Source organism: Pygoscelis adeliae, unplaced genomic scaffold, assembly GCF_000699105.1.
Source record: "Pygoscelis adeliae isolate BGI_AS28 unplaced genomic scaffold, ASM69910v1 Scaffold95, whole genome shotgun sequence".
NCBI lineage: Eukaryota > Metazoa > Chordata > Aves > Sphenisciformes > Spheniscidae > Pygoscelis > Pygoscelis adeliae.
Window position 1 is genome coordinate 1,521,016 of NW_008824869.1, and position 15,465 is coordinate 1,536,480.

The window sequence follows — 15,465 nt, forward strand, 5'->3', positions numbered from 1 at the left end:
ACATGACTAGATTTCTGTTGCTGCCTCCTCAGCAGAAGTACAGAATGCTACAAAAAAGTTCTACTGTTAACTCAGGCAAGGAAGACATTGACCTCCGCTGACTAACACTAACAACAAAATCAGTGAAATGAGAATAAATCTGTACAGGCACTTAGCTGCCTAAGGATACATATACATGCCAAATAACAGTTTCATTTTCTGCATCTTTTCACACTTTCATATCATTATCAGTCTGGCCCTCACTCTTTATTAACTGGTCTCCCCTTTTTAATACTTGGCAAACCCATGCCTCAAGACAACTACTGACTGCATCCAGCTGAATCATTTTACTTTACCGCACAAAGAGGAAGGCAAAACTGGCCAGGAGCCATACACAACCTGTAGCTTTGTCAGCCATCACCCAGAACTGAATTAAATAATCTGTGGCAAAGCCACTGTCAATGTAACGTTGACCTTCAGTATTTTATGGTAGTGGCTCCTCAGCCTCAGAATTCAGGGACACGAGACTAAATAAAAGGTAGACCCAGTGCTGGCACAGCCCACACAGCATGTGAGCATCACACATTCCTTGAGCTTTGTGAAGGCTTTCCTTTGTGGAGATGAAGGAAGAGCAAAACAGAATGAAGCAGAAAAAAGGCGGCACAAGGCAACCGCAACCACAAAGGCAGGAAAAACATTATCCATTTTAATTTATCTCTACTGCATTTTCTGGAGAAGAGCAGAGTCAACGAGAACCTCTGACAAGGTAGAAGGAGTAAGAGACACCCAAAACTTCCATTCCTTTTACTTTGCCTGACCTACATCTGCATAACATAAAATAGCAAGAGGCGTAACAGAGTAAATTCACACTAATTTTGCCAGCTTCATGAGCGATACCAAGCAAACGACCTGACCCAACACAACAAATCTGACACTACGCAACTGTTATATTAGCAAGAGATGCTCTCTGGGACAGAGGCATTTGGGCTTGCAATGGGGACAGAATAATGAACAGCAGAGGAAAAGCGGATGTAGAGAAAGTTAAAGTTGGTGAGGTTACAGGCCATTTAAAAAAGCAACCTCCATTCTGGAAAAGGAGAGCTACTGATGGCTTTTGAGTAAGACGTAACTGCTACTTTTATCAGATTATTTCTTTAAACCTTGATTCTGAGATGTTCTCACACAGCCTTTAGTTTCTTCACGGACACCTAAAGCACTGGCTTTCAACCATTAAAAAGGCAAGTGTTTCATTTTAAATCAGAGCTCTCACATTCAAACATGCTGGGTGGAAAACTGGCATTTACTTTCCAGCAACGGTCATTCAACTTTGATACAGCATTCAAAAGATACTGTCTCAGACCAATACCTGAAAACTAGCAACTGGTGGCAGCCATAGGCAAGAACACATGAAGCACACTCTTCAGACAGTTCCAGCCCTAGAAGAGAGCCTCTTGGCTCTCAAGATAGCTATAGAGTCATTACACCTCGAATCCTGGACTCGACAGCGTTAGTCTGGATCTGGTTGCCGTGCTGCCTTGGGCATGCAGGACCCTTGGACCCCCCCTCATTAAACCCTCCCACCAGCTGTCAGGGCTGCCCTGCATACACTGTGTTTCTCCTCCTGCGCTCTCCACATGCTCAAGGATCATTTTTAAAATACCCATCCCTGTACACCAAATCCTTATTTCCCCAAGTTCATTTTCATAATAGAAATGAAAGAACTAAATCTACATGGGGGTGTGGAAGTTCCGGAAGTTCATGGAACAAAAAAAGTCAACATTCACACAGCGATCATGAGGCCAGCTACAAAATCCATGGACCCATGCAAACACTTAAAACACGCAATTACCTCCTGCTACGCCAGCTGTTCATGTGCATATTCAGTACTGCTGCGCTGAAGTCCATTTCCATTCAGATAAGTACTAATATCCCTGAACCTAGTATTAGGCAGCCAAGAAATCTGGTAATGATGATAATTTACCCATCATCTTTTGTCTGAAAATCTTAAGTATGATTTCTATTATAAAAACATACACAGATGAGAAAACTATTGTGTGAAACAGGACTTTAGCTGAAGCAGGAGAGTTAATTACTAGCACAGGAAAGAGACTGAGATTCTCTTTTGTTCAAAACTATCTTGATGCTATATAGTCTCCATTTCACTATACTAGGTTATGAGTAAGTTCTCATTTCTGGTATAAATTTTGCTTGGTAATGTTTTCCTGAAAGAAGGAAAGACAAAATGAGATAAGAACAATTATAACCTTGGTAATAGCCTTACAGAAAAATATTTGAATTATCTTAAAACCAACCCAATACATAATCACTAATTGCTCTACTTAACAGATGTATTTTCAAAATGCGGAAGTCTATTTTAGGACACTACACATCACCAAACTCTGTATTACCAACTACGTCCAGGAAGAAGTAAAAGAATGACTGAACTAAAAAAAAAAAAAAAAGGTAGAGAACAGCATAGCTGACCATTCTTACGGGTCATAGCTTCTCTGGCCCCTACTTGAACTGCTAAACTGTTTTGCCACACGGTTGCTTCTTTTTAACCAAGGCTGAAGCTTATCTTCTCTGACAAATGTTTTCAAAAATTCAGAGGGAAAAAAAAAAAATCACATACCCATCACTTCAAGGTTTGGAAATAAACTGTGACTCATTTTTCCAAGTGTCTCCTTTCTCAAGGGGGTCCAAACACATTAGTTCTGTAATAGGAGCTATATACATTCAAAGAAAATAATGTTAGTTGTGCCAAGTACTGTGACAGGTATATGCAAAAAAGCCTTTTAAATACTTAAAAACAAAAGGGAACTGTCCCTTAAAAAAAAAAAAGGAGTAGTTTTAAAAACAGAACAAAATCCACATGTGCATGCAGACCAGTCCTGTCCCCATCCATACAGAGAGATCTGCAGCAGAGGGGGGAGGCAGATGTAGCCACAACTGTCCCAAGAAGATAGCCAGAGGACACCAATCAGTGTCCTGGGCCATTTCATCTGAGGTGCAGAACTGAACAAAGTTATAAATATTATTGCAAACATTATTCACATTTTAAGAAAATTATGACTAATAAAGAGAAGACTGGGAATTTTGCACACCCCCCCCACCCCCGCAAACATCACCCCTTTTCTTTAAAAGGAGAAAACAAGAAATCCCACTGCACCACAATTTATTTCTATCAAATGTCTTAAAATCTGTCCAAGTTATCTGGATGCATATCTTTCTACTCCTTCACATTTGAAGAAAACTATGACTAATAAAGAGAAGATTGGGAATTTTGCCCCGCCCCCAGCAAACATCACCCCTTTTCTTTAAAAGGAGAAAACAAGAAATCCCACTGCACCACAATTTATTTCTATCAAATGTCTTAAAATCTGTCCAAGTTATCTGGATGCATATCTTTCTACTCCCTGAAATGGAAAGGCACTGCTTGCACAGTTCACTCCATTCACTAACTCCCCATCCTGCCCAGAGAGAAATTCATGACACGAGTTTGTAACCATACTCAGTTGATGCAGTTCAAATGGTAACTCCCAGTCACTAACATCCTGGATTGATCTGAACTGGCATTGCTGCAGCGAAAGGTACTATATCTTATTACCCATGCCTGAGCTCTTTAATCCACTCAGTGAGTTGCATTTTAAACATGTTAATCCATTGATAGATGAGAGGTTTACGTTGGAAAATCCTATTGATGCTGGGGGAAGGAGCAGCTCAGCAGGTTCTTTGTGCACTGACTGCAGAAAAGTCTACACAGCTTGAGGGTGAAGAAAGATGAGATTAAAAATCCTCCTCTGGGAGGCACATTGCATGTCAGATACGAAAAATGTAAAGCAGGCAGGGACAGCATTGCAAATAACCATGGTTAGCACTAGTCAGGCCAAAATGCAAGTAGAAAATTCAAGATTCTGGTGTGGGATAGATGCCAAGTGACACAAGAAGAGTCCACAGTATCAACTTTCACTTAAGGATGACACAGAGGTCTGAACAGTTACATTATTTTTAGTCAAGAAGCATTTATACCAAGTCAGCTACCATGTTAGTTCCTTTTGGGAAAGTGAAGCAAAGACTTTGACATCCTAAAAATTATTTACTGTAGCTCCCAAATCCTCTTGCTAGTTGCATCTCATTTTGTGCCCTGAACTTTCTAATTCTGTACCTACATCCTTGCACTATATTCACTTATACTTGTCTTTAGTCATCTGACCCAGTTCCCGCTTTTTGTTTGGTTCCTTCTTGCAATTGAGGTCAATGAAGAGCTTGCAATTTACATTCCCTGTCTTTGCGAGGTGGGAGAGTTTGCATTTGAGCCCTTTGTATACCTTCACCAAGGAAATGAACTCTTTCCTTCTTATGAAGGCTACTGGTTTTATTTTACTATGCTCCCTCCCACTCCTTATAAACACCATCAATTCATAGCCATTCACCCAAACTGCCTCCCATAATCAAACCCTTGACCTCCTATATGAAAAACACTGCTCACTAACTCATTCTAAGAGCGTGCTGGACGATCTCTACTCCCAAGTGCCTTTCTAAACAGATGCCTGGGTAGTTAATCCTCCTCCCCCTGGGTTACAGCTAAATCTTGTGCTTTGGGAGACTGCTGTTCAAAGAATCTCCAATTTCCATCATCTAACTCTGGACCACAGTGCCTGCCCACCTGGCCTGACTGTTCCTGTCACAGCCTACTTCTGCACACGATAAAAGGAGTCCAGCCCGAGCAGTCAGATGTCCAACACCTCCCTTAACAACACTGGAATCCAAAACCTGAGGGCTTAGATGCTGTGAAAGAGCCTGATAATGGTAATTCAGCCAACCTGGAACAGTTACAAAACACAGTTGTGGCTGGAAATTATTTCAGGTTATTATCCATGATCTGTTTACTGTAAAATGTGCATGCAGTTTGAGGATGCAGGAGCTGGAACCTACCACTCTCTGCCCTGCCTGTGGGTCTTAACCACTGGGCTACGGTGCAGCAGGCTCCCCCTCACTTGTTCTTTTGCTTGTCTCAAGAAGACTGTGGTCTCTGCTGTAAAAGGGGTTCAGCTCTCAGCAGTAGGCAAATACGATGCCCCTCCTCATCCCAGCCTGGCAACAAGGGCAACTCTTTGGACAGCTGGAAGACGCAGACTTGTATCCCCAGGCTGACAAGAGAAACGAACTGACCTCTCACATCTTGAGTGAGTGGCTCTAAGCTACGCACAGGCACTGCACTCAGCAGTAGCATCTTAAAATAAATGAATTTTGCCACATCCTCTGAAGTCGACTTGGGAGGCATCTGCTGCAGGAGGTGGGGCCCGGGCAGTGGATTCTGAAAAGGAGACTTTTACACTTGCAGTCCTCCAGCTGCAGCAAATCTTCAGGCATTTGCCTCAGGCCTTATCTGTCTCCCTGACAATCCTGATTTCAGATGCCTCATCTCAAGACAGCAGCAGGATTACAGAGAAGCACGCTGGCTAGCACTCCCCACCTTGCTCATTCTGAGCGGCTCCCAGCCAGCAGGTGGGTTTCTCCAATCCTCTGTTCTGAAATTCCTGCGTACCCCACAAGGCACCCAGGAAATAATGGGGGTGACAAGAGCAGGAAGGCTCTGCATGACTGTTACTGGGCAATCCATAACTTCTTCTCTCACTCTCATCAACTACATTTCCAGCTAGGCACTTTCTTCTTTCCTTCCAGAAACAAGGAAGGAAGCAGCATTAGAGACAGACAGTGAGAACTGATACATTTAGATTTACTTTATTCCTTTTTTAAGAAGTGATAGAAACCTGCAAAATGCTGTCTGAAGCCAGCATTTCTTTTACGCTCACTGAGACTGAAAAGAGACTTGCTATGTTTCACTCATGGTACAAAAGAGAAGAAATGAGAGCTTAGCACCAAAAACGTCTGGCTCTGATTCAAACCGCTCTCCTTTTGGAAAAACCTAAGGAATCCATCATCTTGCATAGTCTCTATAAAGATGCTAATATCACCATTCTCCATCTCCATTCCTTCAGGCCTGTGACCTAGGAATTTCTGCATCTCTGTGTACTTTTAAGTACAGCCCTGTCACCACAGTACCAGAGCATCTCTCCATGTGCCTTTACCTTACAACATTATTGTCTACAGGCTATTGTCATCTGGCCTTCACACTGGATAGTACCCAAACACTGTCACTTCTTCCTCCCTAGCACGTCTATGATGGGAGCAAAATATTCCAGAGGGTCTTGAACCTTCTGAAAATATCTCCCCAGCCTATACTAAACAAATTACTGTCATTTAATGAAATCCATTTTTGACATCCTTTGGCTCATACAGTGCCTTTCCTTGGCCACATCTAGACTGATGTCAAGAGTTTCAACAGAGCCAATCCTCTTAGTATTTGACTCTCCTTAAAGCCCCAGCACAAAGTCCTTTAGTTAATGAAAAGTAACCAGTAGATTTTCATGTGAGAGGGGAAAAATGTCAAATCTTAATTGCAAAGAAAAAGGCTGAAAGCCTGATCCAAATAAACTTTGAAGATTCATACAAAGAACCTTTGTTTTTAAAAGCTCACTGGAGGTTTTGGTACTTGGTGGAGGACTGTTAACACCTGAGCTTAGAAGCTCAAGTCTGATGAAACCTCCTCTACATCAACATTATCGCTGTCCCCTCAGTCATCTCTCCTCTAGTTTGAAGGCAAGTACTTGCCTTGGTTTTCTTTGCCTCATTTTATGTGGTGTCACCAGCTTCTACAATCTCTTATGCTGGGTCTCTGTTTTGTCACATCAAGTTTACGTTTTTTCCCCACCATCAGGGTTATTACCCACTCTTCTTCCTCCTTCTCAAAAAAATTATACATAAGTGGGCTGAAATTTTTCCAGCACTGTCCCCCCTCTCAGGGCTTCTCACTCATCTTCCCAACTGTCCCCCAGCACAACATACATCCAAGCATCAGCAACTGCTCTGCCCTCCCCCTTCAGGTCCTATGAGGTCCACTCTACATCCTCACCAAAGGGAATTAGTAATTGCAAGGTTAAGAGACACGTTAGTTACAACTACTTAAAAAAACCCACACACAAATGCTCTGGTATATATAAAAAAGTCAAACAATCCACACTCTATTTCATAACATCATGTCTTTCCCATTAATTTGCTACTTTCCTGATTTTATGCCCTTTTGTTTAAGGGAAACGTTTGAATACCACGTAGCACAGTGGTCTTGACCAGAGATAATTAGCAATAACAGCTATATTGACCATTTTGTGAACCTTAGAGAACAGCAATTAAAAAGTTACACTTAGTCTGAAGGTTTTACCCCTGCTAACAGCACACAGGACAAGTAAGAATGAAAACTTAAAACAAAATATTCATACCCTGGGCACCTCCTGTGCAGCTGACAGCCTTTGCTGTGCTATCCGCAGTGTAATTTGCTTTGTACACAGCTTCAGTTCATGGGAGTCTCACAGTAAAGAGAAAAAAAATATTTTAGAGAAGAATGCAGTTATATAAACCCACAAAATTAGGTTGACCTTTAACTCATCTTTGACATTTTCCATTGTCTCACAAAAGGATGCAGAATTGTTTACATCACTTGTGCTGCGCTGTTACCAGCCCCTGTCAAAATTTTGTGTGTGTGTTTATATATATCCACCTAAATATGCTTGTATACATATACATACCTCTTCCTCACAGTACAACTGCTACTGTTATAAGCATTAAAAAGAAAGCAAAATTATAAAAGCAAGCAGGGGAGAACAATTTTTTTGTGTTCTAATACAGAGGAAGTTTTAGCAAGTATGGCATCTGTGAACAAGGCTCCAACTGTTGCGCTCAGAGACTGCTGGTGAATGCCAGCTGAGCTGGGAAATCCACATGGAGCAGTACAGCTCAGCCCAGCCATCTCTGCACATTAATGCAGAACGAGTGTAACCAATTTTGGGTGAGCCAGAAGCAAACTCCTTCCCCTCTCCCCCTAAAAAAAGTCTGCAGAAGTGTACTCTGGACTAGTCTCTTCCAAAGCAAGGACATTTCTTGGAGTTCTCCAGACAGCAGACGCTTTCAAGGCAATCTTGAGGGGTACACTTGCAAGCCCCTACCAATTTACCTTGTGCAACACACGCCACCCAAACTCTGTTTTCTTCCCAAGTCCAGCTGAGAGAAAACACCAGGTCTGTACTCCTAGAGCAGGCCAGCAAGATTAGGAGAAGAAAAAAGACAGACAACCACCACCACAGATACATACCAATATGGCTACGATGGCAAGGCACTTAACTTAAGCCTCTCTTAATCAATTTAGTTACAGGTCTGTATCTCCTCTGTGAAGACTGGCCTCCGCGGTAACATCACTACTGAAATTATCTACTGTGTTACTGCCACTTTTGCCTGTTCAAATACAGAAGTCTCTCCTCTTTCTATTCCAATGTATTAACCGTTCTTATTAGTCACTGTCTCCATGAGATTGCCTCAACAGCTGGCAAAAGCAGCTATTAGCTGACTTACAAGATGACCGATGAAGGAGAACAGCCTAATAACTAGGCAAATCATGGGGCTAGGAAAGCGACTGGAATGAGGTAGCTGTGGCCCAAAGGAATTGTGCTATGGAAAATAAGCTAGGTATTTGAAAGGTGGAGTGAAAGAAGCATAAACAGCTTTAGAAACCACGTGAGACAGAGGGAGCACGGACTTCAGGAGGAAGTCCTCCCCTCAAGGAGCAGCATGTCCTCCTCTCAAGGCACAGCACGGGAGTGAAATGGGAAGCCCAGGGAACGCCACAGCAGAGTTTTGATGGCTCTGGGCAGCCAATGCTTTGACTACAAACACTCCTGATTCTGCTCACCTCCTATGCAAAGAGCATCAAAAATCCCAAAGCAAGTCAAAATAAAGAAATAAATCCCCCAACCCTTCACCTTCAAGCACAGCTCTGAAGTAAGGCCTTTGCTCCCAACTGCACTAATGATGGAGGTGGCAGGTAAGAGCCAAGCTCACTCTTCTTTTGGCTAGATACGCCCTCCTATGCTAAGTATAGAAAGAGACTTCCTTTTCTGACAGCAAGCTAAGCTGGGATGATGAGAATGTCACAGCAAGAACGTGTAGTACCAAGTTACTATTTTTACAATCATTTTAACAATATTTTACACTATCCTTACCATGGTTTATCTAAGCTATCACCCACAGCCCTACCAGGCAGTACACAGAGGCCTCCAGACAAAAGACTAAAATGGAGTAAGTTATGCACTGCAGAGCTAGCAGCCTGAGCTCCAAATTCTTGTAGTTGGAGTTATAAACTTTCTGTGAAAACAGTTTATTTTGAATAATACTGAACCTTATTCTTCGAACTTTAAGTCTCAGAAGATATCAAGGCCACTATAATATTAGAAATAATATGCACTTATCTACTCCTTCTCATTCAAAGACTGCAATTAAAGTTCTTCTAAATATTACAAAACCAAGCTGCACATTAGCCCAGATGCAGGCTGCCTCAGATACCACCATGCCAGGGATTACAATGCCACGTTGCATGTATAACACAGCAAGTTACTCCCAGAAACTCTGGAAGTAACTGTCAGGTAATCTTCACCCCCGCCTTTTGAACTGCAGATCTCTGGGGAAAATGCTAAATAGCCAGTAACTTGCCTAGAGATAAATGATCTCTCTCTTCTTCAGCCTTCTCTGAGCTTGATGTACCTGAGACCCTATCTCCTCTATTGTGAAGACACCACGAAAAGAAAGCATTTATGTGATTCTTTTTTTTTGCGATACTTAAGTCAGGCACGCATACATGCATGTGTAAGTATGTATACAACACAAAGCTAAACACTCTTCCTAAAAATATAAACTCCTCTCCTCATTTAGGATTTTCTGGGGGAAAGTTTAATCCTTGTTTCCTAGGTAACCCACCACCAGCCAAGACAAATTCTAGCCCCCAAACTGGCCCTACTAATTTAGCATCCAAACAGAATAATGCCTTGTGCAGCTACCTCCTTTGCTAAAATAATGTCATGTGGCCTGCTAAACATCTTTTGGCAATTGCCTCAGTTAACCTCAGAATGACCCATTTTAGCATCATCACAAGCATGTAGGAAATTGTAGGAAGCTTTCTGCTCTTTTTTTCACTTGCCTCTCTCCTCTGCCCAGTCCCTGCTACACACACAAAAATGTCAAGACATGTTTTAATTATCTGAACTGCATTACAAAGATGCTAATATCTCAAAATGACTGCACAATCTACTCCATTTCACAGGGCTTCCTTTCAAATATCTATTGTCGCTAAGAATAATAGGGTGGGCTGGTGAACAAGAATCCTATTTTGAAAAAAAATAAATTGGTATTTCTGGATTTTTGTTCTATACTGGAACAAAAGAAAGACTTCGGAAAATCTGGGGGAGGATGAAGAGAGAGGCAAACATACAGATGGGATTTGGGAAATAGGTTCAATTTTTTTTGTCTCTCATTTGAATTAAAGACCTTCTACCTGGGTTTTTCCATGTCCTAAGGGAGCACCCAGTCATGAGGCTATTGTCCAGTCAGGTCAGGAAGTGTCTCCTCTCAGCATAAATTCTGCCCTTTCCAGACGAACAATTTTGATCAAATTCACTGAAATTATTTATGTGTGTGTTTGTGAAGATGTGACCATTCACCAATGACAACCCTTATCCCCAACAATCAATTCACAAATTTCTGGCCAGTAGTAGCAGAAAAATCTCAACTTAAAATTTCGCATTTGCAACCATAAATATCATTTAAGCATACCGACATTTGTAAAGTTGACTATGGATATTCATGCACTTTTTTTAAAAAAATGTAGGTAGATGAAGCCGGGAATAATTTCAATCTCCATATGACCTTCTAGGGAAAGGATAAAAAAGGACTTCTGGTAGCAGAAGGTTTTCCAGAACCTACATGCCTGCAGTGTTCTCTCACAACCTTTAAACCAAACCTCACTCTATTTACAACAACAAGTCTGCACAGATCTAAATTACTGTATACAGTCACCGAACAGGAGGAATTTCCACACAAATGACTTTGTTGCATTAGCAGGAAGAATTTATAGGGAGGGAGACCAGTAGAGAGTTTCAGTTGAGTGCTTGCAGACTGCCTTACTGATTACAGCACTTGTAACTGGAGGAGCCAAGCTAGACAGAGCTACCCTGAAACAGAATTTCCCCTTCAACTTCCCAGCTGTTTAGTTTGACCACAGATAAATCCCTGCTTTGACATGAGCAGTGGTTGTTATGCAAGATGCACTTTTGAATACCGGAGTTTCTGAACACCTTGTGTCTGCAGCTTAATGCTCCATAGCCAACGTATCTTCAAGATCTGGAAAGAAAGGTAATGGTAGTAGATTTAAGTAAGTTGCTCTGTCATGAAGAGTTTGGTGGTAACACAGGTGTGCATTCACAAATTGTTCACATTTCCCAGCAGAAGTTTAGGCCCTTCTCATCCCCCTCAAGCTACAGCAAGACAACTTTAGCGCCCTGAAGCGTTTCTCACTGAAGCCACAAATCACGGGTTTTTCTTTTTTTTTCTTTTTTTTTTAAGATTTTACATGAAAAAAAGAACAAGCCTGCATTTTAAGCCAGATCTGTTCCCTTATTTGGTTCAAAACATAATCCCACAAACCATTCTGTCAGTAGAACTGAGGGGGCAAGAATGAGGGGTGGGGGGGAAGAAAAAAGAGGATCAGGTATATCTTAGGCTGACACTGCTGCCAAACATCCTGGCATCCAGTTGCTGCTGGAAGCAAAAGACTTCGGCTGTTATGCCCCTTCATAAGTATAATTAGTTTTAATATGGACAACAAAAAAACTCCACACTGAAACAGGCAGAAGACAGTGCACTGGCAGTGTTCACCAGTGAGATGACTTTGCCACCACAGGGTACGGTCCTTTTTTTCCGGGCTAAGTGATGCATGGATTTGCCCTCCATTGCTGTGTCCCTTACACATCCCGTACTCAGGAGTGCAGGGGACGGGGAGAATGATGACAGGTGAACCATAAACAATGAGCTGCCGAACAATAGTCCTATCCACAAATTCCTCATTAAATTTCTGTGAAGAAATAGTGAACTTCTTCAAAGACTGAGCAGTTCTTTGACATCTACTGTGCACAGAAATTTAATGAGGAAATTGTGGATAAGACTCTTTTAAGCCGTTCCGATATTAAGTTTGCTCTATTCCCTGAGCGCACAGTTACTTGTTCTTCTACTACAACCTACTCCCAACAGGGGGTGAAGAGAGGCACGAGGGAGTAAATAGTGTCTCTGAAGACACAGTAAAAAATTTAAGGCAAAAGAAATTTTCTGAAATAACTGCTCCTGCTTTTTACATGCCAAGGGGTGCAAAGACAAGAAAGGGCAGCAGTGTAAAACCTTAACGTAAGCAAGGAGTCATTCCAAGTTCTTGGTGGTTTGTATAAATGGACAAAAAAATGGGGGCAACAGGAAGCAGAGAATTTCAACACCAGCAACCATTTCTTTTCAGAGGCTGTACAAACTGGAGATAAGGAGGAGGAAAAAAAAATTACCTAGCAACAACTGCACAGTTTGTGACATTTACAAAGCAACCTACTAAAAAGTCACTTTAAGTAAGGAGGGGATGGCAAAATTTTTATTATCATGAATATAAAGATAGACTTCAAATTTTAAAGATTAACTATGCACACATGCGCACACAAAAAATGCAGCAAGCTTGCAAAGGCTACTGAAGTGTGTATAAAAACCAAAGCAGTCTATGTATTTCAGAAACAGCAGTATTGGTCCTGACTCTGAGGGGAAAAAAATCCCTTAACTCATATACCTTAAGCAAAGAAACAGCAATGTTCTGAATATTTAAAATGTTGCATCTCCCAAGTTTTCATCAGGCTTTTGAGTTGCAATGAGTAATAGTAAAAAAGACAGCTTTAAGCAGCTATTAAAAATAAAAAATGTTTCCCTGAAATACTCAGGATCTGTCTTCCTTTCACTAGTTTCTATGTCTCCATGGAATCATCGAGGATGAACAAGACCCATTTTTTTTAAATGTACAATACAAGTAAAAATAAATCTGCCAGAGCTGAATTCTGGGGTTTGGATTTTTTCCCCTACCCATGGGAGGGAACATAGGATCCTGATGCAGTAGATGTAACGCATACTGATCACAGAGCAGAGCAAAGAGAAAGTAGGGCACATAATAAATGCATATGAAAGGAGACGTTCATAATTTCAGGAATAGTGGTGGTATAGTTCCCTTCGCAAGGAGGGAAACATGCTGATTACTAGCAATCTGAGTGTCTGGAGGGAGACTGCATACACCCTGACCCTCACCATGAATCCATGATTCACCGAAAAATTACACGTTTTCTGCTGTTGATTCAAGAGGATACAGGAAGCACCTTCTCATGAACAGCTAAGTTACATCCTTTCTTCCCCAACCTCGCTCAGTATTATGTCATCTCCTCAGGTAGAGAGAGACTGCATATAATTATTTTAGTAACAAGATAAAATAAAATTTTGAAATTAAAAACTTTCACTCTGAAAAATAAAACAAATTAAAATTTTAAAATGCGATTACGCACACTTCTAATGAGACCTATGCTTGCCAATCTATTAATATCATTTAAATCACTGAGCATCTACTGCATAGCTTTAACGAGTCAAATACTAAATCTAAAGAATTACTGTCTGATGCACTGGAACCAGAGCTTAGAAAGCTTTGTCTACTTCTGCAAGAACAATTTTTTACTTTTTCGGTTTAGCTTAATAAAAATCTCATTTATTCAAACAATAAGAAACTGATTGGGAGCTGAGTAACACCTGCTTTGTTCTGTGTCTTTGAATAACGACTGAGAGTATAAAAGGATGAGATGACCAGAAAAAAAAAAGAGTAAATAAATTTTATTAAAAATCTATCTAAAAATAATACCTGCTTTGTTTTTTTTTTTAAAAGCATGTTTCCACAAAATGGATATTCAGTACAAACACTGCAGTTTAGTTACATTTTTTAAATTTAAATAAGTTATTCCACATTTCTATTTGAAATCAATTTTCAACCAAAATGGCTTGATATAAGTTACAAGTAAAAGTAATCTAATACGTGACCATTTAATGTATTTTTGACATGATAAAAAAAGTAATTTGAATGGGTCACATATTATGCTGTATCATTACTAAAATGTATAGGTATTACATTTCCTTCATCAGCAACAAAACCTACTTCAGCATAATGACTATACTGCTACACACATCACCATGTGAACCAAGCTTTCTTCAGTAAAGTAAATGAAAGATACAAAATAATTTATTTTATTCCCGTTATTTCTTGCTTGATAATTTAAATCATGATTTGCAAAGGCAGGTCCAAACCCAACCACTCTCACAAAGAAAGAGGAAAAATCTTTCACAATTTAAGACTTCCTCATCACAGCTTCAATGAACTAGAGTCCCTGGAAGTCAAAGGGAGACGGCTTGGGCCTTAAAGCAGGAATAACTGTTTGTGGGACGAGACTCAGAAGTGAATTCAGGAACTGATAGGGCTTGCAAAAAAATCCTTCCACCTTAATCCTGTCTCTCCCTTGACACAATGTACTGTACAACCCTCCAGCAGTCCAGGCTGCGATCTGGAACGTGGCTGTAAGCCAGCGCTGCTGAACACTCTGCACTGTCACACCACTAAACGTCTAAATAATTTGTCCCAATATCTAACATAATCACCTCTTCTGAAATAATCTATTTAGGGTGCATGCAATTGTAAAAAGTATCAAGCCAGGGAGGCGGGGGAGAAGATGATGTACTGCCTATCTTCCAAAGTTGGCTATCATGTCTCAGTGAAGATGAGATAGAGTATGGGCATACGAAAAAGTCACTTAAAACACAAAGTTCAGAAGAAACAAATTTCTTATATTGTCAAAAGTACAACAGAGCTGGGGTGTTAGTTATTAACTTCTATACATAGGCCAAGTGTGTGCTACTGCAGCATTCCCATCAGTCTCCACACTAAATGCCAAGGTCTATGCCATTTTCCATAACAATGCCCATGTCCCCAACACACAGGAACAGAACTGACGAATAATTCATAAACAAATTTCTTCTCTTCAGCATCTGTAAGTTGTTCTTTGGGCACCTGTTAACTGCCAAACATCAGAGGTGACAATTTGGCATTCACACCAGAGGGGTGTTTGGTTTCGCTTTTGTTCTTCAGCATGCCTTGGGTCTGCAGATTCATAAAAATGACTCAAAAAAATAAACATAAATAAAGGCAACTGTGAACTTACTGTCACAAAAGAAAATTAGTAAGTAAAACTTCGTAAGGCAGAGTTTTCCATGATGCAGTGCTGATCTCAACACCACAGAGGGCAGTATTCATCTCACCAGACTTGATAGATCTCGAGTCCAATCCACCAGCCTGAGCTAGGGATTCAGGCCCTTTGCAATCAATGGAGAGAGGCTGGCCTGCCTTCAGCTTCTCTGGATGACTCAGGGAGTCGAGGGTAGAACCAGACAGGAGGCCTTTTTCTTTTATGGGAAACACTGAGATTTCAGATTTTC

At 40.9% G+C, this 15,465-nt stretch overlaps 1 protein-coding gene across 2 annotated transcripts in view; it reads right to left on the reverse strand.

Annotated features, from left to right (window-relative positions):
* PQLC1 (PQ loop repeat containing 1) overlaps nt 1-15,465 on the reverse strand; it is a 67,922-nt gene that overhangs the window by 24,943 nt on the left and 27,514 nt on the right. The window lies entirely within an intron of this gene.